The sequence below is a fragment of the Salvelinus namaycush genome, chromosome 26, assembly GCF_016432855.1.
Source record: "Salvelinus namaycush isolate Seneca chromosome 26, SaNama_1.0, whole genome shotgun sequence".
NCBI classification, from domain to species: Eukaryota; Metazoa; Chordata; class Actinopteri; order Salmoniformes; family Salmonidae; genus Salvelinus; species Salvelinus namaycush.
Window position 1 is genome coordinate 2,640,794 of NC_052332.1, and position 22,036 is coordinate 2,662,829.

The 22,036-nt window shown below is 41.7% G+C and overlaps 1 pseudogene; it reads right to left on the reverse strand.

The window, feature by feature from the left end:
- LOC120021839 overlaps positions 1-22,036 on the reverse strand; it is a 68,378-nt pseudogene that overhangs the window by 12,364 nt on the left and 33,978 nt on the right.

Sequence of the window (22,036 nt, forward strand, 5' to 3'; positions counted from 1 at the left end):
ATCCAACCAGGAAGTGGGAAATCTGAGGTTTGTAGGTTTGCCTATCCAATATAGTGTCTATGGGGTCATATTGCACGTCCTACGGCTTCCACTAGATGTCAACAGTCTTTAGGACCTTGTTTCAGGCTTCTACTGTGAAGGATGAGGGAATGAGAGCTGTTTCAACCAGGTGTCTGGCAGAGTGCCATGAGCTCACTCAGGCGCGCCCCCGTAAGAGGTAGCTGCGTTCCTTTTCGTTTCTAAAGACAAAGGAATTCTCCGGTTGAAACATTATTGAAGATGTATGTTAAAAACATCCTAAAGATTGATTCTATACATCGTTTGACATGTTTCTACAAACTGTAATGGAATTGTTTTACTTTTCGTCTGGCCTGCGCGTCATGAATTTGGATTTTTTAACTAAACGCGCAAACAAAAATGAGGTGTTTGGACATAAATTGTGGACTTTATCGAACAAAATAAACATTTATTGTGGAACTGGGATTCCTGGGAGTGCATTCTGATGAAGATCATCAAAGGTAAGTTAATATTTATAATGCTATTTCTGACTTCTGTTGACTCCACAACATGGCGGGTACCTGTATGGCTTGTTTTGTGTCTGAGCGCCGTACTCAGATTATTGCATGGTGTGCTTTTTCCATAAAGTTTTTTTTAAATCTGACACAGTGGTTTCATTAAGGAGAAGTTTATCTAAAGTTCCATGTATAACACTTGTATCTTTTATCAAAATTGATGTGGCTCTCTGCAAAATCACTGGATGTTTTGGAGGCAAAACATTACTGAACATAATGCGCCAATGTACACTAAGATTTGAATTCCTATGAGTGTCATCTGATGAAGATCATCAAAGGTTAGTGATTCAATTTATCTCTATTTCTGCTTTTTGTGACTCCTCTCTTTGACTGGAAAAATGTCTGTGTTTTTCTGTGACTAGGTACAGACCTAACATAATCCGATGGTGTGCTTTCATCGTAAAGCCTTTTTGAAATCGGACACTGTGGTGGGATTAACAACAAGTTTATCTTTAAAATGGTGTAAAATACTTGTATGTTTGAGGAATTTTAATTATGAGATTTCTGTTGATTGAATTTGGCGCCCTGCACTTTCACTGGCTGTTGTCAAGTCGGCCCCGTTAAGTTAAACTTGACCCCAAAAAAACATCTGGGTCAGATGGTTTAGACCCTTTCTTCTTTAAGGTTGCTGCCCCTATCAACACCAAGCCGATCTCTGACCTTTTTAACCTGTCTCTCCTCTCTGGGGAGGTTCCCATTGCTTGGAAGGCAGCAACGGTGCGTCCTTTATTTAATGGGAGATGAAGCTGATCCTAACTGTTATAGGCCTATTTCTATTTTGCCCTGTTTATCAAAAGTGTTGGAAAAACTTGTCAATAATCAACTGACTGGCTTTCTTGATGTCTATAGCATTCTCTGATTTCCGCTCAGGTTGTGGATGTGTCACTGCAACCTTAAAGGTCCTCAATGATGTCACCATTGCCCTTGATTCTAAGCAATGTTATGCTGCTATTTTTACTGTCTTGGCCAAAGCTTTTGACACGGTAGACCATTCCATTCTAGTGGGTCAGCTAAGGAGTATTGGTGTCTCTGAGGGGTCTTTGGCCTGGTTTGCTAACTACCTCTCTCAAAGAGTGCAGTGTATAAAGTCAGAAAATCTGCTGTCTCAGCCACTGCCTGTCCCCAAGGGAGTACCCCAAGGCTCGATCCTAGGCCCCACACTCTTCTAAATTTACATCAAAAACATAGCTCAGGCAGTAGGAACGTCTCTAATTTATTTATATGCAGATAATACAGTCTTATACTCAGCTGGCCCCTCCCCGGATTGTGTGTTAAACACTCTACAACAAAGCTTTCTTAGTGGCCAGCAAGCTTTCTCTACCCTTAACCTTGTTCTGAACACCTCCAAAACAAAGGTCATGTGGTCTCCCCACAGGTGTTATTACTATCTCTGGGGGTTTAGAGCTTGAGGTAGTCACCTCATACAAGTACTTGAGAGTATGGTTAGACAGTACACTGTCCTTCTCTCAGTACATATCAAAGCTGCAGGCTAAAGTTAAATCTAGACTTGGTTTCCTCTATCGTAATCGCTCCTCTTTTACCCCAGGTGCCAAACTAACCCTGATTCAGATGACCCATGCTAAATTACAGAGACATAATTTATAGATCGGCAGGTAAAGGTGCTCTTGAGCGGCTAGATGTGCCTTACCATTCTGCCATCAGATTTGCCGCCAACGCTCCTTATAGGACACATACAGTTGAAGTCGGAAGATTACATACAAAAATATTGGAAAAATATATTGCTCATTTGAATAAAAAAAACGTCCTGCCGGACATTATTCATCACAGTCAGACGGGATTCTTAAAAGGAAGATATAGTGGAGACATTAGACAACTACTAGAAATCATTGAGAACTATGAGACTTATAGGGAAACCAGATTTATAGCAGATTTTGAGCAAGCCTTCGATACAGTCTAGAATCTGTTTATAAGTGCCATATTGTCTTTTACTTTGGAGAATCTCTCATAAGATGGTTAAAAGTGATGTACACCAATCCTTTATGTAAAATAATAAATAACGGTTACTTCTCTGAGGACTTTGTATTGTCAAGGCATTAAAATTAGGTTGCCCTCTGTCACCATACTTGTTTATTATGGCCATTGAACTATTAGCTATAAAAATCTGATCTAATGATAATGTTGAGAGTAGAGGTCGCCCGATTAATCGGAATGGCCGATTAATTAGGACCGATTTCAAGTTTTCATAACAATCGGGAATCGGTATTTTTGGACACCGATTTGGCCGCGGATATAATTTTTTTTTTTTACACCTTTATTTAACTAGGCAAGTCGGTTAAGAACACATTCTTATTTTCAATGACGGCCTAGGAACGGTGGGTTAACTGCCTTGTTCAGGGGCAGAACGACAGATTTTTACCTTGTCAACTCAGGGATTCGATCTAGCAACCTTTCGTTAACTGGCCCAACACTCTAACCACTAGGCTACTTGCCGGGGAGGAGGAGGAGACGGATTGTTAAGCCTTGAGACCATTGAGACATGGATTGCGTTTGTATGCCATTCAGAGAATGACAAAAGATTTAAGTGCCTTTGAACTGGGTATGGTAGTAGGTGCCAGGCATACCAGTTTGTGTCAAGAACTGCAACGCTGCTGAGTGCTCTTGATGTTTTGTACATTTAGTGTATATCTCTCAATAGTTTACCATTTAGAGATTTTAAAAAAAGCATCATAAGCACAATTTAACCAGGCATCCATAGAGTATTTGCAGCATGCTGAACGTTTGACGTGCCTACTATTTATATACAAGTCATTAAACCAGGATAGTAATGAATCTTTCAGTAGTTCATAAAAGTTTGATACATCTCTATTGGAATGCCATTGAGGCCAGGGGTTTTCTTCGTCTGAAAGGAATCGATTGCCGACCATAGTTTGTCCTGTGTAATTAGGCCTTCAGAAGATTTTATTTTGTGCCGCAGATATAATGAACAACAATATAAACGCCAAATGTAAAGTGTTGGTCCCATGTTTCATGAGCATTAAATAAAATATTCCAGAAATGTTCCATATGCCAAAAAAGCTTATTTCTCTCAAATGTTATGCACACATTTGTTTATATCCTTGTTAGTGAGCATTTCTCCTCTGCCAAGATTATCCATCCACCTGACAGGTGTGGAATATCAAGAAGCTGATTAAACAGCATGATCATTACACAGGTGCACCTTGTGCTTGGGATAATAGAAGGCAACTCTAAAATGTGCAGTTTTGTCACACAACACAATGCCATAGATTTCTCAAGTTTTGAGGGAGCGTGCAATTGGCATGCTGAATGCAGTAATGTCCACTAGAGCTGTTACCATAAGCCGCCTCCAACGTTGTTTTAAATAATTTGGCAGTACATCCAACCGGCCTCACAACTGCAGACCACGTGTATGGCAATTTATTTGTCTTTATTATTTTAACTCTATTTAACTAGGCAAGTCAGTAAAGAACAAATTCTTATTTTCAATGACGGCCTAGGAACAGTGGGTCAACTGCCTTGTTCAGGGGCAGAACGACAGATTTGGACTTTGTCAGCTCGGGGATTCGATCATGCAACCTTCCGGTTACTAGTCCAATGCTCTAACCACTAGGCTATCTGCCACCCCGGCGTTGTGTGGACGAGCTGTTTTCTGATGTCAACATTGTGAACAGCATGCCCCATAGTGGCGGTGGCATTATGGTATGGGCAGGCATAAGCTATGGACAACGAACACAATTGCATTTTATCAATGGCAATTTGAATGCACAGAGATAACGTGAAGAGATACTGCCGCGGTCACCTCATGTTTCAGAATGATAATGTGTCATGACGTTGGCCTGAGGGGGGAGGTTTATGATCCCCATAAATACCTTTCCCCTTTTTCCTCTCTCTACTCTATTGATGTGACTATTGAAAATCCCTTTGTTAACATTGAGAGAGAGTCTGGTGATATCAAAAGATGGGAAACGGAACCATATTTCAGTAATCCAACCAGTTGAAAATATGTATTGGGACTTAATGAATATGATGTCAGTTCAGTTGGCGTCTGAGACATGATTACTGATGATAGGACGACATAAACTGTATCTTGGAAAGTCTACACATTCTAGTCAGATTCACATGGAATTGTTGTGCAATTGAAATGTTTAAATATGAAACTATTTGTGAAAAGATTAAATGTAATTTAGCTTCTTAATGAGAGAACGGTTTGTCATAGAGTAAACTCTGTCAACTCAGCGGCCCCGCCCATGTGAACAGACAGTGGTTGGAAACTATGAAACACGGCCCTCTCTCCCAATCCTATATAAGCCCCTTGACGAAAATGTAACTTTCTGTTCCGAGAACGTTAGGGCGACGGTCCTACGTTAAAAAGGCTCAGATAATAATAACCTGTTCCAAGGACGTGTGGACTGGCAGTCCCCACGTTGAAAGGACAAAGACCACCTACAGAACTAAGCCAAAATCAGCAAGAACCTAACGAAATTAGCATCGTATTTCAATGTGAAGGTGACGACTTACACGCCGGAATGATGAATTTCGACTATACCAGCCAGAATATAGCATGAGCATATAGCATGGCAGCTTGGTATGAACTTTGAACTCTTATTCACTAAAGAAGTGATACCTCCAAGCCGTCGCGTTAGCGCAGCAACTGTAGACTTGGGCTAGGAGAGGACGGACAGAGTATCTATCCTACCACAAGACGACGGTACTACCAAGTAACCATTCTACCATCAGACATTCTTCAAAGAACAACCCGGCCTCCCATCTACGACCAACTGATCGAAGCGCAGCTCAGAGTAAATATTTATTGCATTTTCCTTTTCCAAATGGGCGGTAATTTAGAATGCATAAGATACTGTATTTACAATAGCATAGCGTCTCCCTTTGTTCCTCAGTCTTCCCGCTCTTTCACTCAAACCCCCCCCCCACCCACTTTTCTTTGTGTAACCAGCCGCTATATCGGCTCCGTTCACCAGGTCCATCAATGTATAATTCATTCTGTGTATATGTAATTCTGTGTAATTAGTTAGGTATTTAGTAAATAAAAAAATAAACCACATTTTGTACTGCTGATTCAACTTGTTAGCCAGGGTTCGTGAAGATAACCAAGAATTTACAACTTTTAGATGAGACTAAATAAAGTGACAATTAAATATTGACGGCTATTGAGGTAAAAGATTACTAGGTCTTTAAGAGTTTATTCAGAGGATAACAGCTCTATAAACATTATTTCATGGTGCCCTGACTTTGTAGTTAATTATTTACCTGATTAGCTTAATCGGGTAATATTAATTACAGAGAATTTTTTTATAGAATAGCATGTCATATCACTTAATACGGCATAGACAAAGACACGACAAATGCATGTCACAAGGATCTGTACACAATTCTTGGAAGCTGAAAATGTCTCAGTTCTTCCATGGACTGCATCCTCACCAGACATGTCACCCATTGAGCATGTTTGGGATGCTCTGGATCGATGTGTACGACAGCATGTCCCAGTTCCCACCAAAATCCAGCAACTTTGCACAGCCATTGAAGAGGAGTGGGAGCACATTCCACAGGCCACAATCAACAGCCTGATCAACTCTATGCAAAGGAGATGTGTCATGCCGCATGAGGCAAATGGGGGTCACACCAGATACTGACAGGTCTTTTTTAAGGTATCTGTGACCAACAGATGCATATCTGTATTCCCAAGTCATGTGAAATAGATCATTACACAGGTGAATGTATTCCAAATGACTCATTTCCCTAATATGAACTGTAATTCAGTTAAATTCTTGAAATTGTTACATGTTGCATGTATATTTTTGTTCAGTATAGTTTAACATGATTTTGGGGGAGATAAATATCACAAAACTCATCGTCAAGTGAGGTTGGAGGAACCTTTGTTAAAATATTTTACTTCCTCTTTCAAAATCTCCTTTGGTGAGAAAAGGATTTCTCCTCAGTTTGTAAAACTATATATTTGGTTGCGTTTCTATATTGAAGGTTTAGGAAAAACTTTGCTCTTATCCATCCATTCTTTCATAAATAAGTTCCTCAAACTTATTTTGTTTTGCGTGTAGATTATTCAGTGCTTCTGTAGTACATTCAACTCCATTGGCGTGTAATATTACATTTTCTATTTCTGTTTTCTAAGTCTGTTCTCTGTAGACCAATACCTTTTTTTGTGTTTGGGATGAAAATGTAATTGAATGGCCTCTAAACGCACATTAAAAGGCATCCCATACGATAAGTGGGTCCGCTGAACATGTATTGTGCAAGAAAAAGTCTTACGAATTCCATCGTTTTGGTTAATAAAGTAGTGTCAGTCAATAAACCCTGGTTAAATGTCCAATATCCCCGTCCAGCAGCTATGAGGTTTAGTAACTGTTAAAAAAGCTGTGTGCCAGTGGTTGGTGGACACGGCAAACCCACCACACGCAGTAACGCAGGTGCGTGCACACACTCAAAGGAGGTAATACACACACACGCTCACACAGAAGAAAGACTCAGGATAATGAATGCGTGTGGATTAGTCTCGCCAGTCACAGTAATGTTAAGACAAAGGTCACCCTGTATGTCTAAGAGAACAGTCTGAAAGATGGGACATATCCACAGCGCATAGTTAGACAGTATGCCAGTCATTGAGCTTGCACACACACACACACACACACACACACACGCACACGCACACGCACACGCGCACGCACACATGCACACACACGCATTCCTTACCACAAACTTCAGGTGCCAAGGCCAGAGATGAGAGGTAGAGGGGGAGGTATTCACGGGCTGCGCGTTGCCGCGCTGGAGCCTGGGAGGATGGGGTCGAGGGGGAGGGGCTCGGAGGGGCTGCACCAGAGACACACAAGGGTCACACACACATAGCAATGGAAGGAAATGATGATGTACACACACACAAAGATGCACACACATAGACACCACAACATCAACTGCACACCATATGCACACAAACGAGCCTCCACAATATCTTCCTTCATGACAACAGTTGTAGCTAGGCCTTCCTCTTACAAAGTATCAGGTAATTGACACTGTATCCCCATTGCCAATCACAACGTCTTTCCAGAACGTTGTCCTGATGTGTATGCATGTGTGTGTGTGTGTGTGTGTGTGTGTGTGTGTGTGTGTGTGTGTGTGTGTGTGTGTGTGTGTGTGTGTGTGTGTGTGTGTGTGTGTGTGTGTGTGTGTGTGTGTGTGTGTGTGTGTGTGTGTGTGTGTGTGTAAGAGAGAGAGAGGACGTGTGTGTGTCCTAATTATTCAGCGTTCTAATGAGAGGAATGAGAGATGGATGGATGGATGGTGCTGGGAGCAACACCTGAAAGACATTGTCTCACTTCTCTCTCCCATCTCTCTTCTCTCTCTCTACCTCTCCCATTTCTCTTCTCTACCACCTTTCTCTCTCTCTCCCTGTACCACCCCCCCCGCCCCCCACCCCCATCTCTCACACCCTCTCTTGGGGTGTCTTAAACAAGTATTTTTTTTCTCTCTCCTTTTCTATAGCTTTAATAGTACTCTATGTTTTGGAGGTCGACTGTATAGCATTACACTTTATTTCAACCCAGCTTTGGGTTGCTAGACACTAATTAGTGGAGTGGTGTAACTGAGAACCAATGTTATTATTATTACTTTTAGAAATGTCCATGTGATTTCATACTAGGTAAACTGAACAAAGACATGTGCAAGGCAGAGACGAACAGCAGGAACAAAGGAAGGGAAGGAACAATGACGGATAAGAGCATAGTGGAGACAAAGCGTGTGAAACAACATGACAAATGACAAGCAATGAGTGCAACAGAAGAGATGGAATGACAATGACAGAGTGATAGTGACAGTGAGGGAATGATAGAGGGAATGATAGAACAGACAGCACAGTAGCATAAGGAGGACACCCCCCCCATCACATCCTCAGAGACCTCAGAAACTCATCCCCCCCTTCCTTCCCTCCCTACCGTCCCTCTCGGGCCACCTGTCCAACGTGCGCTGTGATGGGCGGCCGTTCATCCCAGGTGCGGACACTGTCCTTCCTGCCGGCGGAGGGGGGGCGACCCGGCCGTAGTGTCTTCCTCCCCGGTACCCGCTCCTGTGCCACCTGTGTCTGCTGTCGAGGAGTAGCCATTCTCTGTCAGCTCCTGGAGAGGGGAAGAAGAAGACGGAGGAGGTTGGCATGGCCAGAGGGGGTAGTGGTGGTGATGGTCTCTGTGGAGGGAAAGGGGGAGGTCGAGGGAGGAGGCCCTACAGGGCTATAGTGGAGGGGGGATCAGTGCCAGGGGGGCATAGGTGAGGGGTATGGGGGAAGTGGACGGCCAAAGGAGGGTAAAAATAGGACAAATAAAGTGCCAAAGAGGATTTAAGGAACAGAAGAGGGCCAGATATGGAAAAAGAGTTTGAGTGAGTGAGTGAGCGAGCGAGTGAGCGAGCGTGAAAAGAGAGTGAGTGAGTGCACTGGAGTGAGCATTAAAAGGAGGAAAAAAAGAGTGAGAGATTTGAAGGAGCAGAATTGCGGCAGGAGTAAAGAGGGTCAGGTTGAGAGGTCAACAGAGGGTTCGTTTGAAAGGTGAACACACAGTGGAGGGAAGAGTGAGTGACAGCCTGGTGTGGGAGAGGAAAAACCATCAGTGAGTGAATCATTTCGCCCATTGAGTGGCAGCGTGTGTCTGTGTGTTTGCTCGCTTGTCTGCTTGTGCATGTGTGTGTGTGACAGTTGTGTTCTGTAAAGTTATTATTCAGCCTGTGATTTGGGTGAAAGACAAATTATAATTTTATTTAGATCAAATTTAACAAAGCCCAAACACTGAACACCACGCACCTTTTGTTTTAGCCGGCTCTTGACCTCCTTTATCCCCATCCTGGCATGATCTTTAGCCTTTTGAGGAAAAACACAGAAGGGTTTACTAAACAGATTTTGTTTCTGTCGAGTCATCTTGTAGAGTCTACCTTTAAAGTGGCATCAATATGAGACTAAGTGAACAGTAGGGAAATATTTTGGGATTGTCATGGTGTAATAGTCATGATAGGAGGACACTTACAAAACTTGTAGACCGTTTTCATGGAAGGGTTAGCCTTGGTCCTCACTGTGTTGAAGATAGCTCATCCCCCTTTCTGTTGGAGACAAAACCATTGTTAGCGGCACGGTTGTACCCCAACAACAGTGGTAGCCCAGAGAGCACAACCAAAAATAAGTTGTTTCAATATCTTGTGCTCATAGGGAGACAGGTTGATAAAAATCCAACAAGTTTGAACTATTAGCATGAATGTGCTAAAAAAAAAAAATGTATAATTTGAACAGCATGAAAGATCGGTTCAAAATGCAGCACTTGTCTTTGAAGACCTACATTGACAGTGAATAGCCACTGGTGGTAGTTCTTGTCGCTGCCTGTGGAGTTATCACAGAGGTGAGGTCAAAGTGAAAGGCACAGGAGGCTCATGAGGGGAGAACGGCTCAAAATAATGTCCGCAAATGGAATCGCATCAAACACATGGAATTTGATACATTACACTTATTCCGCTCATAGCCATTGCCACGAGCCTGTTCTCCCCAATTAAGGTGCCACCAGCCTCCTGTAGTGAAAGGTCAATGCCTTAACACAGTGGGCATTCTATATAGGTTAGTCATGGGACATGGGTTAGCATTAGGGCCATTGACACCCCCCACTGCAATAACTGGTTTGTGGTCAGTAGGCTTGAAAAACGTGTCATTTCAAAACGGAGAACGTCAATCAGCATTCTGGCTGGGCCAGTTTCAAGACGCTGTTTCAAGACGTCGCCTACCTCAGTTTCAAGACGCTGACTACAGTTTCTTGCCTATTGAACGCGGCCGAGGTTTGTGGTAAGCGTGCATGGTGGCACACCAAACGTCTGCCATTCCCCAAAGATGAAGTAAAGTGCTTTGAGACCAAGAGAAATGACCTAGTAGAAATGTTTTATATGGTTGTAATTCAATGTGTGCTGAACACACCTGCATACTCTCCCATGTTGATCTCAACCTCGAATATATCCCTGAAGCGCTCACCGGCATTGAGAAGGTCCAAGCGGCCATCGATGAACTACAGAGAGGGAGAAAGGTTTATCCCAGTTATACATAGAAGGTTTCTTTCATTGATTAATGTAGGCAAATGTGATGTACTTATTCTATTGCATCGCACGTATTCTGTGTGTGTATGTGTACCTGTTATCGTGCATGTATGTGTGTGTGTACCTGTTTGAAGAGCTGCAGCTGGATGGCGTTCTGCAGGAACTGTCTCATGGCACAGGAGCGGTGGGTCACGAAGACCTCCTCACTGAACGTGATTGGCTCTCCCTGAAGGTAAACAAAACATGGAACAATCAGAAGGAAGTAGATCTGGTGGCATCCTGGATATGGTTTGCCAATCTATGTATTTTTACAATGACCATTACTAAAGTGTGTGTTTGACATATCAAGAGATATCTTGCTCAAATATTATAATTGTTTTACCTTTATTAAAATTAGACTAGGCAAGTCAGTTAAGAACAAATTCTTATTTACAATGCTGGGCCAACTGTGCGCCGCCATATGGGACACCCAATCATGGCCGGTTGTAATTTAGCCTGGAATCGAACCAGGGTCTGTAGTGCTGCCCCTAGCACTGAGACGCAGTGCCTTAGACCGCTGCGCCACTCGGGAGCCCAAATTATTGAGCACACACAAGAAAGGTGTATAGGTACTTTGTAGAAAAGTATGCAATTATTATATAAACATAAAATAGCCAGAGTTTTAGGTAAAAACACCATAAAACACTATAAACACTATAAAATAAGATATACAGAACAAGGACAGGTAAACAGAAAGAGGAAGACAGATGTCACCCCCCACATCCATCCTGCCATCAACCCCAACTTTTGATCATATAAGATGAATTGGAAACAAAACTACAGTAAATGCAATATAGTGTCCTTATTTAGTGGTAGAGCCTGAAAACCTATTTTCACCTCTAGATGGCAGTGCTGTGTAGGTCAACATACAGCAGGAGAGGACCTAGACCAGTGGTTCTCAAACATTTTGGGGCCGGGACCCCTTTTGTGATAGCAAATTCACCAGGGACCCCCTCATAATCAGAACACATAAAAATAGCACACAAGGAGTTTTACCATGACTTCGACAGCGCATGGCTGGACAAACCTATTCTCGGGCCCTGGGAAGGAAGATTTCAAAGGCCCTCCTCTCAAAATGTTGAATTTTTCAAGTAAATTTCCTGCAATTCTACATATTTTGCCATGGGTCAGAAAAATGTTCTGTTGTTGCATCTTTGAAGCTTATATTCTGCAATTCTAAACATTTTGCCTTGAGGCAGAGAGAAGACCTTTCAATTTAAAAAGGTAATTGTCCAGTGTTTTCAGATTTCTATCAAATATTACAAATAATTAAATCACAATATGCATACAATTGTTTTCCTTCCAAAACATTTTTAATTAAGTACTTTAATGGCCAGCTCATCCTCCTCAGGAGAATGACATCCTCCTCAATGAGGAAACAGCACGCATTTTTCTAAAGGTATGTTTAAGACACATGTTTTTTTTTTAAAGTCCTGCACAGTAATCCTATTTCCCAAGAAAAAATTAACTTTGAATGACCAATAATGTGACCGACCGGCTCGTTTCGGTCTGATGTATCAACATTTGACATTGTGTTTTTTACATTGGATAAAAGTAGAGACTCAGAGCTAGAAAATGGTATATCATACACTACAGCTGAGGACAAATGGGAAAGTAATTCTGCTTTGAAAGTTGATAAACTTGTAACCTCACTTTTGAGAAATGGCCCTTGAATCTTTTGGTACCTACTGGAGGGCCCCTCTTTGTCTACACGCATTCAGCATCATTCACACTCTTTAACCTTTAGCCCCACCCATCTCTTTAAGGATTCACATGTGAGGCTATGTACTAAAACAACTAAGATTTCAAGACTAAAGGCTGGCTTATACTACGAGTGTGTCCGTAAATTTAATCTGAGCGTTGTTAGATTGGACATTCGTAAATTCAGAGCGTTTTGCTCTCGGGGGCGTACAGAGTGCACACTGGACACTCTGGCCGAAAAGTAGGGTTGATCCGAGCATTCTGACCCAACAGCAGTCAAGCACCCAAGCTAACTAGCTAACGTTGGCTAGATTGCTAGCTACTTCCAGACAAAAATTAGAGAACAGCTCACTCTGACCATTTTACTCGCCCTAGCAGAGCTGGCTAGGCAGGTTTTATGTTATCCAGAGCATTGGTGACTGCAACTGTGCTGCTGGCAACAATTTAAATACGCTTTTTTGAAAACGTTTACTAGCACCGGCCATATTCAACGGGTGTTGAGCGTTCGTCAATTCGTCAGTTATTCTACACTCTCGCACACTCAGGCGAGCGTGCTCTCAAATCGGAGTAGGTAGCCAGAGCGAATTTACCAGCTACGTCTATCGACAGTTGTCGCCGTGCTAAACATCATAAACATTCTATTGAAATAGTTACTTGCATAGCGGAGTCTTTTGTTTAGACAGCTCGCTAGCTAAACAATTAACCATAATCCCAAATCATAACGTTACTACCCTGCATGAATCTGCAGGTATCTAACCAACCAGGTTCAATGTTAGCTAGCTAACATCAGGCTATAACTAGCCATGACAAAATTAGAAACGTGTAATATCTGAAAATGTAGCTAGCTAGACTCTCTTACCCGTATACATGGATGGACGCTTCTCCCTCTTTGTCATGGATGCCATGGTTGCCCTTAGTTTGAAGATGAAATCCGGAGACAGGTGTTTTATACAACAGCCATCTTTCTGTGTGTTGTCTTTTCGACTCCATCTGCATATTTGCAATCAAACGCCAGAATTTCTCCATCTCCTTAGCTATCATACTCTAATTCCACTGATTTCAAAACTCGGTCCACCAGAAAGTGGAGAGCAACTCATATGCAGTTCTACTACGTGATATCTTTGAGAAAAAAACACAGAAGCGTGCTACATGGCAGACCAATCCGAACGAATCTCTTGGCATGTCCAGCCCACTCATTACCTCAGCCGATCATGGCTAGCGGGAAGGTTGCACCCTTTTTCTGTGGCTAAACCAACTAGTCTCAAAATGTAAAACTGTTATTCGTATTTACATACAAGTTTGTTATTAAGGCATATGAAAGTTCACATGTTCCAGAAGGCATTTCTGCCCAAAAAATGTTATGTTCAAACAGCTCTCCTGTGAAGTCGTGACTTGCGACATACACCTAGTTTCCTGAATCAGGTCACATATGCGCAGTAGTGTAAAGTACTTAAGTGAAAATACATTAAAAGTACAGCTTCAGTACTATTTATGTTTTTGACAACTTTTACTTTTACTCCACTACATTCCTAAAGAAAATACTGTACTTTTTACTCCATCCATTTTTCCTGACACCCAAAAGTACTCATTACATTTCAAATGCCTAATAGCAGGACAGGAAAATTCACACACTGAATTCCAATTCACACACTTATCAAGAGAACATCCCAACTGTTTCTAATCTGGCGGACTCACTAAACACAAATGCTTCCTTTGTAAATTATGTCTTGTTGGAGTGTGCCCCTGGCTATCAATACATTTTAATAAAAATGTATACTTTTGGAGTCTGGTTTGCTAAATATAAGGAATTTTAAATGATTTATACATTCACTTTTGATACTTAAGAATATTTTAGCAATTACATCTATTTTTGATACTTAAGTATATTTGAAACCAAATACTTTTACTTTTACTCAAGTAGTATTTTACTGGGTGACTTTCCCTTTTCCTTGTGGTGTTGGCCGTGTCTTACTCTTTAAAATACATTACAGAAATTCTTGATATTTGACAATGTAACTGAATTCATTTGAAGAAGATGCCAAGGTATAACAGGGTGGACAACTATAACGGGACAGAACATAAATTAAACCCTGAAACCTGAATACTGAACACTGAATAGATATCTACATAGTAATACATGTAGTAACAACATTGGAACTGCTATTTAGTTACATATTCATTGAGAAAACAACAATACAAAAATACATTGCAGGTACAAAATCATTGGAATTAGCATTAAAACACATTCCTGTCCCTCTCCTCCTCTCCCCCTCCCTCGCTCCCCCCTTTCACCCCAAATGCTCTTCCATATACTTCCAGGTGGATTCTTCCCTCTGCGAAGAGCATTTATTGACAGCCAGTGGCTCTGGCATCAGACAAATTATCTGTCCATCAAAGTACCAACAAATATCTTCTTTGGACAGAAGAATTTGTTGATGCCATTCCGGTGCATGCACTTCACCTTAATGTTATGTTAGCATATGATATGATCGCATATGATAAGATATAAAGAGTAACAAAAACCTTCTACATTTCAATACTCAATCAACTACTGTACAAGATAAATGGATGTACTGTATGTGTGTATGGGGAGGAAGGAAGGTTACCTCTGCTCTTGCCTTAACATCACTCTCAGTAATGAAGAACATCTCCACAGAGGAGTTAAGACCCTTTAGGACATTGTACAGGGCCTGGGATATCATTTCCATGGTGCACTGCTCTATCTGCAGATCTCTTGAGAGCATCTCCAATACCATCTGGTGCCCCTTGCCGTGGCTGGCCTCAAATAAATTCCAGTTGACCTCTTGAAAGCCTTGTTTGTGTGGTTCTGTGGCAAGTAGGTAGAAGTTCCCTTTTTGCTTGTATTGTGTAGCCGGCTTGTCACTAAAGAAATTAAGCTGGCTGACTTCAGGGTACTTCTGCTTATAAATAGCAAGAACCGGATCAAGGTGGGCCCAAATGGCGGGTGGATCATGTCTCTGTGATGGTGAAACGGAGCAAAAAGCAATTGGTGGTTGGTCTGCAGCACTCCAGTGTGGAGAGTGGCTTGCTAGTGAGATCCTCCAAAATGCACGGACTGGATCTGTTGACTGTATTTGCATGAATAGTTTTCGCTGAAGTCAATGTGCAGCAAGCACTCATTGTTCTTCAGACTCTCCCTAAGCTCGCTATAGGCCCTGTATTGCCACTTGATATTAAAGATGTGTTGCCTAAAACTTAGCGGGCCTATCTTGAAACTGACTGACCAGTTCAGTTTCTGTTATTGTGACCTCCCTCTTCACGGTTATCATGGAGCACTTCTCTTCATCTTTTTGGATCTTCTCCCAGGTCCATTGTGTCAGAGGAACTTCTACATTCCGGGGAGGTTTTAGAGTTGGATGAGTGGTGAGGAAGCAATCTTTACATTCACCATAAGCACATAGCTTCGATTTCGGGTTACACATACTTGAGTCGACCATGTCCTCAAGGTTTTTGGTGGACAAAAGCCCAAGGCTGTGAAGAGAATTTGCCATGAACTGTAAATTCTCATGGGTTTTGCACTGACAAGTTTCACTATCAGTGTCATTGGGCGTAACAACCCAAAATGGTCTGAGGTGGCAGAAGGAGGTGTAGGACAACTGACCTAGTTCCTCAGGCAGGAATTTCCTGTACAGATTTTTTTCATTGAGTCAGTCAGAAGCCTCTTCTGCATTTTGTTCTTTAGTCGTGTCATGGTTTGTTTGCGTCCGGTCGTTATACTACTTACATCATCACTGAGAAAGAAATCCTTCACTTTCCTTTTTATTTCTGTTTCTGTTCTGCTTCCCTTCCTCATCAAAAAAAGAGCAAAGGTCCCCTTCCAACTTTGCTCTCATTATTTGAAAAGCCCAACACCGTCTTCTGAAGTTTATACTTCTTCAGTATATTCACAGGGGTCAATGTCGCAATGATTTGCTTGTTCTTCTGATTCCTTGCATTTCTGTATTTTGTTTTGATATCTTTAATGAGAGATGTGTGAAAGAGAAGAGCCCTCTTAATAGGTGGTCACATTCTGACGTCTCAGCAATGCTTTGACTGTTGAATGAGGCGATACAGATGCCTGTTCTCCCCTAATCCTTGCATACCTCTTCCTGTATTTTTTTTTTTTTCCCCTCTCCTTTGCCACTTTTGATTTTAAATGCTCTCTCTCTTTTTGGAGTCTTCTGTGTGTTTTTTTCTAATGCGTTCCCCTAGCTGGTGTTGCCTAAAACACATTAAATGCATGGTTAGGATTCTAGGGGTAGAGTCAGAGATAAAGTTAAGGATAAGGGTTAGTAGATCGGGATTGGGGTTATGGGTTATGGTTCGGGATTACGGTTAGAGTTAGTAGAAAGTTCAGCAACTAATAATCTTAAATGCCTTGTCTTAAGCATATTCTAACCTTGAAGGCCCAGGCTGATTTTCAGGAGTTGAGGGGGGTGTTTGGGACTGCAGCATCTCACCAGCCTTGGCCCTGGCTCTGAGCATCCTTTTTGAATCTCTCCATTTCTTCCTTTCTGCACACTACACTCTGTCACTGAGTTCAGATATTGCCTTCTTCTTCCCTGTCTCTTTATCTTTCATCCATTTCTCCCTCTCTTTCTCTAGATACTCTCTCCTTCTTTCTGGGTCAGCATTACGTCGTTCTCTGTATTGCCGCCGTCTTTCAGCTGCACTAAGAGGAGGTGCCATTCCTTCAGAAAGACCTGATTCAATTGATATTTATTTATTCTTTAAATACTATACATGCTATATATCCTGTAATTATGTAATACAATTTATGAACAAAAACACATATTTTGCAACACATTACTGCAAGATATCCATTTGTCCATCCTGTTGAGTGCATGTCCACACTGCTACGTGTACATGGATAACAGGGTGGACAATAACAGGGTGGACATTTTGAGCTAAAATTAGCAACTATGCTCCAAGTGATCGTGATGAAGCTAGGATAATTAATGTCTGCCAATTGAAAAGGAATTTGCATTGTTTGACAAATATATTTTGAAATTATGAAATTCGATTAACGTCTTTTGTATTTTTGCTTAACAGGGTGGACATGTTATGCTTTCCCACATCACATCACCAACATATCATGATGAAAATGGAATAGTATGAAATATAGATACTCACTAGGCTAACCACAGTTGTTTTCCCGCCAAGGAAGTGACATAATTTCGTGTTTGTGATGTCATTGTAGAAAATATATATTTTCGTAAAGTGCCAGTAACCACAATGTAACAGGGAGGACAATGACTTTGAGGATGTACAGAAAATATTCTTATAAAAGATGCAGCATTTAACATAAAAATACTATACATAAGATAACATTTAATGAAGAAAATTTGAAAATGTGTAAATATTTTTTTTTATGTATAATTTCAATCCTAATTGTTCTCGTTGAAGTTGGTCGAGCAGCACCTGGGACATTGAAAAATTGCCTCCTTCCACTGAAATAAAATAGTCTAAAAGGTATAAAATGTACTTTGAAGTCTATGTCAGTATGCTTCTATTATCATGAAGACATACACACATAAGGATCCTTGTATATTTTTTATATACAATTTTGAATGATTTATCATGAGGACAAAAAATAACACTTTTAGTGATATTGACCCACAAACAAACCTGTTTCATATTGAAGCTCCACCAGGAAGTAAAATTAGAAAATATTTGACTGCACATCGTCCAGTTGTTGCATGTGATTTGTACTATAGCTATATATGGTGGTTTTTAGCTGCTCATTTTCTTTTACAACATAGTTTTTTTGGGAGGGGGGGTTGGCCAATAGGGGGGGGGGGGGGAGAGAGAGAGAGAGAGAGAGAGAGAGAGAGAGAGAGAGAGAGAGAGAGAGAGAGAGAGAGAGAGAGACACAGAATGGACCACAGCACATAAAGAAAGGTCTGTGACACATCATTACACACAACACACACAGGAAAGTCTTTGGAATCCCTAGTGTCTCCTAGGCAGACGGGTCCTTGGTTCAGAGAGAGTGCAGGTTAGGGGTTTAGAGTTTAGGGGTGAGGGTTAGCCACAGGGCAGTGACAGCTTGGAGGTGGAAGGAAGGCACCGGCTTCCCCATACGTAGTGCGGGGGTACAAGCTGTGCCATTGTTAGGACGTGTGTCCCTTCTCTGTCTCCCCTGGTGGGGGGACTGCTACCCCACGTAAGGGGACTATCCTGTGGGGCTTCTCCCTCCCTTTACACTGGGGGTCACAGGGATCTGCATCACTAATGCTATTATCCAGTGACAGAAGCGTGCATGTGCACAAGCATGTGGGCAGACACACACACAGACACACTCACACATACATACAGTACACACACACGTCACTCTTCTCTCTGTGTGAGTGTGTGTCTCTCTCTCCCTCTGTCTTTCTTTCTCAAGCGTCACTGTAACCATTCTATAGCACAGCTACAAAGACAAACTTTCTATTTCACTGTCTCTCACATTCTCACTCTCACTCCTAACTGTAAACCTTCCCCTCTTCCCACTCTCTCTTGCTCTCCCTCAGTATGGCTCACCAGGTTCAATCTGCAGTGCGTTCCTGTAGCTGCCGAAGAGAGCGGCCTGTGTTTCGAGAAAGGCTCGAGCCATGCCGTCTCCTGTCCTTGTGGAAACCTTCTTTAGGCAGTTCTTTAAGGAGAACACCTGGGGAAAACAAACATTAACAAACAGTTACACCTTACTATTGTTTATGATGTCTACATAAGGACCGTGTGATTGAGTGATAAGCAACGTGTAACATTTTCACCTACATAGTCATAGGTGCATTTACAGGTAATATTTCAATCCATCCATACCCCAATCCCTTCTCTTTGGCTCCCTCCATCAATCTCTTTCACCCAACCTTAATACCTTCTCCCATCATCCATCCATCCCTTTCACTGTCTTTATCTATCCCTCTCTCCATTCACCCATCCATTCCTTTCCCAATACACCTTCTCCTTTCATACCAACATCTCAACCCTCTTTCCTCCCTTCATTCCCCCTTTCCCCCAGAGATAGTCTCATCCCCTCTAGTAGCATCTAGACCCCGCTATTTTAAAATCAGCCCCTCTGTTCCCCAGGCCCCCCTCTCTCCCTTCTCCCTCTCTTGCATCCATACGCACAGCGCCGCTGAAAAAAACGGCCCTGCAAGTCAACAACAGCGTTATTCTACATGAATACACTCCATGAGACGGCCGTTTAGGCTAGTGCTCTAGCCGGGAGCGAGTGCGGAGGGGCTGAAGTAATCCTTTCTCTTTCCATCTTCTCTCTCTCTCTCTCTTCCCCTGTCGCTTCTCTCCTGTAGCAAGCTCCCCCAGTTATTAAAGACGCTTGGTTACCTTGTTAGTAAAAGTTTTGCCTCCCTCAAAAACCCCAAAAACTTGCGACTGGAAAAAGAACCGTAGGAAAGAGTACAGCTTTTTAGTAGCATTCGGCATGACCTGGGTTTGTTCTCTACCACGGCGGAGGCAAGACCGATAAGACACGCAAATGAATTGTTGTTGTCATTTCCTCCCTCATTTGTTTGCATGAGTACTTTTATTTGGAGGAAATGGAAAAGAGTGGCTTTGAAATGTCAACATGTAAGCTCAATGTACAGTGTCTATTTTGTATGGAGCAGTACTGTGTATTTAAAACAAAAATTCCCCTCTGGGACATTAAAGTATATCCTATCCTAATGTGAATTCTCAAGTTAATCTTTAAGTCATACCACAGATTCTCAATTGGATTGAGGTCTGGGCTTTGACTAGGCCATTCCAAGACATTTAAATGTTTCCCCTTAAACCACTCGAGTGTTGCTTTAGCAGTATGCTTAGGGTCATTGTCCTGCTGGAATGTTAACTCCCAGTCTCAAATTTCTGGAAGACTGAAACAGGTTTCCCTCAAGAATTTCACTGTATTTAGCGTCATCAATTTTTTATAATGGATTTAATGGTGCTCTGTGGGATGTTCAAAAATGCTGATATTGTTTTATAACCCAACCCTGATCTGTATTTCTTCACAACTTTGTCCCTGATCTGGTTGGAGAGCTCCTTGGTCTTCATGGTGTCACTTGCTTGGTGGTGCCGCTTGCTTAGTGGTGTATATATACTGAGACCATGTGTCAGATCATGTGACACTTAGATTGCACACAGGTGGACTTTATTTAACAAATTATGTAACTTCTGGAGGTAATTGGTTGCACCAGATCTTCATAGCAAAGGGGGTGAATACAAATAAACACACCACTTTTCCGTTGTATTTATTTTTTAAGTTTTTGAAACAAGTCATTTTTTTCATTACACTTCCCCAATTTGGACTATTCTGTGTATGTCCATTACACGAAATCCAAATAAAAATCCATTTAAATTACAGGTTGTAATGCAACAAAATAGGAAAAATGCCAAGGGGGATGAATACTTTTGCAAGGCACTGTACTTGTCCTCTTGCTTAGTTGTGCACCGGGGCCTCCCACTCCACGTTCTATTCTGAGGCCAGTTTGAGCTGCTCTGTGAAGGGAGTAGTACACAGCGTTGTACCAGATCTTAAGTTTCTTGGAAATTTCTCTTATGGAATAGCCTTCATTTCTCAGATCAAGAATAGACTGACAAGTTTAAGAAGAAAGTTATTTGTTTCTGGCCATTTTGAGCCTGTTATCGAACCCACAAATGCTGATGCTCCAGATACTCAACTAGTCCAAAGAAGGACAGTTTTATTGCTTCTTTAATCAGGGCAACAGTTGTCAGCTGTGCTAACGTAAATGCAAAAGGGTTTTCTAATGATCAATTAGCCTTTTAAAATGATAATCTTGGATTAGCTAACACAATGTGCCATTGGAACACAGGAGTGATGGTTGCTGTTACTGGGCCTCTGTATGCCCAATATGTAGATATTCCCTAAAAAGTCTGCCGTTTCTAGCTACAATAGTCATTTACAACATTAACAATGTCTACAATGTATTTCTGATCAATTTCATATTATTTTAATGGACAAAAAAATTTGCTTTTCTTTTAAAAACAAGTACATTTCTAAGTGACCCCAAACTTTTGAACGGTAGGGTATAAATATACATACAGAACTAGTCAAAAGTTTGGACACACCCACTCATTCAAAGGTTTTTCTTTATTTGTACTATTTTCTACATTGAAGAATAAAAATGAAGACATAAAAACTATGAAATAACACATATGGATGGAATCATGTAGTAACCAAAAAAGTGTTCATCAAGATATATTTTAGATTCTTCAAAGTAGCCATCCTTTGCCTTGATGACAGCTTTGCACACTCTTGGCATTCTCTCAACCAGCTTCACCTGGAGTGCTTTTGCAAAAGTCTTGAAGGAGTTCCCACATATGTTGGCAACTTGTTGGCTGCTTTTCCTTCACTCAGCAGTCCAACTAATTCCAGGTCAGGGGATTTTGGAAGCCAGGTCATCTGATGCAGCACGCCATCACTCTCCTTCTTGGTCAAATATCCCTTACACAGCCTGGAGGTGTGTTGGGTAATTGTCCTGTTGAAAAACAAATGATAGTCCCACTAAGCGCAAACCAGATTACGATAGTTTATCACTGCAGAATGCTGTGGTAGACATGCTGGTTAAGTGTGCCTTGAATTCTAAATAAATCCCAGACAGTGTCACCAGTCTAATGTCCATTGCTCGTGTTTCTTGGCCCAAGCAAGTAGTGGTTTCTTT